Raw genomic sequence first — 2,500 nt, 5'->3', positions numbered from 1 at the left:
TGTGGTCCATATCCTTAAGGTGAGAGTGAATAAATTTTAGAACTTTAGATAACTTGAGATAACCAAAGCTGAAGTGGGGTTTCCTAAGTGTTGGGAGGAAAAACCAGAAAAAAAGTTATCACCTAGACCCATTTTACTCAAGATCAATTCGGCTTGCATGTCTCTCTGGATCAGCTCACTATGCTGATGGATAGGATTTCTTAAAAGTAAAGTTTTTATTCTTATGATTTTATATGATCATATTCGCTATTTTGACGTTTAAACTATTGGTATTGATTTGTGTCTCATGAATTCATTAAAATAATTATGTTCTGTTGATGGCCCGTTTTATATGCAACAGCCAATCACGGCGTTACCAAAGGTTTGGTACGCATATTCGAATATGTCAATTTGCACTTGAGAGTCATGCACATTTTTCAAAGTGTGGCATTTTGTAATATAAAAAAAAACAAGCTCTTCCTTCGTAGATACTGTGGAATTTTGGTTTGGGTAAAACGTAGAATAAAAGAAAAATGTTCACATGTAAATTACTTGAGATGTTGTCATTGTTGTCCATCGACGGAGAATGTTCCACGCAAATCAGAATCAGAATGCCTTTAATAGTCCCACAATGGGGAAATTTGCTTTCTACAGCAGAAAAATTTAAATGGGTCGGGGGGATGGTCAAAAAGACAAAACAGGTCAAAAGACAAAACAAAGTATTCGACACAATAAGTTTCCTCCAACACCAGGTGCTGAGAAGGGCGCAGTGTGCAGGACTCGTGTCAAAGAGCAAGGATGAGGTCTTTCTCTGTGCTCTAGGGCAATGCACCTATTCTCTGCTACTCTTCCCTTCTAGTGTACGGATAATTGGGACACTTAATTGTCATAAACATCCAAATCTAGGGCTAAGGGACAACAGTAGACAGAAGAGGTGACATTGTGAGTGGGCTTGAATTTATTGATAGAGCATTTGAGAGAGAAAAAAATACTGTCACGTGCGAGTTGACAGCGGGGTGCGGGGCTGCCTCTCCCGGCCGCCCTCCACCTGATGTCAATTCTCTAATCACGGACATGGGGCATTTATACGGTTCGCGGTCACCTCGCCAATGCCTGATGATTGGCTCACCTCGCCTCTCTACCGTACCTGGACTCTTTCTTACATCTGTGAGACTAATAAAGGCAAATCCAATCCAATCCAATCCAATGGAAAACATGGAGAAACAGGTCCTCACATCCTTCCCGGGGACAAAACCTAGGCACTGGTTTAGATATGTGGACGACACTTTCGTCATAATTAAAAAACAAGAAATACAATGCTTCACAGATCACCTCAACTCGGTAGACATCAACATTAAATTTTCTCACAAGTAAATTAAAGAGAACCAACTAGCCTTTTTGGATAGTAAAGTAATTATAAAAGAGGACAGAGCGCTAAAAACAGAAGTCTTTAGGAAGGCCATGCACACTGACCAATACTTACTTTTTGAATCCAACCACCCGCAACAAAACAAACTAGGATGTTCAGAACCCTACTAGCTACCAACCACTCATTTGATGACAATGAAGTTAAAATCTTGGAAAAGGAAATAGATGATTTGAAAGTGGAGTAAAAGAAGCTATTTTCATAAAACAGCAAAACCACTCACTAAATCGCTTGTGTGGTGTGAGGTTTAATTTGGATCGTTCGCACAACACACTCCTGAGAGCGTTACCAAACATAGTCTTAGTTATGCTGATGAGATAATACCAGAGCAAATGGGGCAATCAGGCCAGTCGTAGACCATAATCAGTCAGGACAATAGAAGCAATCAGTGTACCCTCAGGAAAGTGTCCCCCCAACCTTAGAGCAGGGACCTATCATAGCAGAGGTCTGGCACCGCAACCCCTGGACAGTAGGAATATATATAGGGTCAGAGCTACCAGCAAATTTTAGTTCTCTGATGAAGCCTCTTGGATGAGAAGCGAAACGTCCGACACCTTCAAAGAAGTACAGATGACGGCTGAAGAAACCTTTTCATCATATTTCAATTGTTTTGTAAAAATAATGTATGTTATCAGGTGGAATAAATAGGTATAAACAAACAAGCCTTTGTGATGAATAATTGCTCACATTTTTTTAATGCATAAAAGAACGGCAGTAAAAATGATGAAACAGCTTTTTCGTCTTTCAACGAGAACGCAACCACAAAGACCAAAAATCAGGTGATGAGAAGAGAAAAACAGGAGATTGAGAGGCGGGCAAGCAGTGGAGCATGGCTAACATGTTGGCAGCCAAGACAAAAAGAGATGGAGCAGAAGGCTTGTAAATGTTAGATGAGAGAAGTATACATGGCTCTCTGACTCACTGGAGCTGCCCCGGCACTTGTGAGGGCAAGTGCTTTACACTCTCTCACATATACAAATTAACATGCGGGCACATACACACTCACTTTGTGTGCCATGCACCAAGACACCCAAAAATCACTCACATAAATGATGTTTTCTGTTCTTTCAAAAAATACATTTTCACATATAAAGC

The sequence above is a fragment of the Hippocampus bargibanti genome, linkage group LG10 (assembly GCF_051943395.1).
Source record: "Hippocampus bargibanti isolate YZ-2025 linkage group LG10, ASM5194339v1, whole genome shotgun sequence".
NCBI classification, from domain to species: domain Eukaryota; kingdom Metazoa; phylum Chordata; class Actinopteri; order Syngnathiformes; family Syngnathidae; genus Hippocampus; species Hippocampus bargibanti.
Note: the sequence above shows the minus strand (reverse complement) of the source record.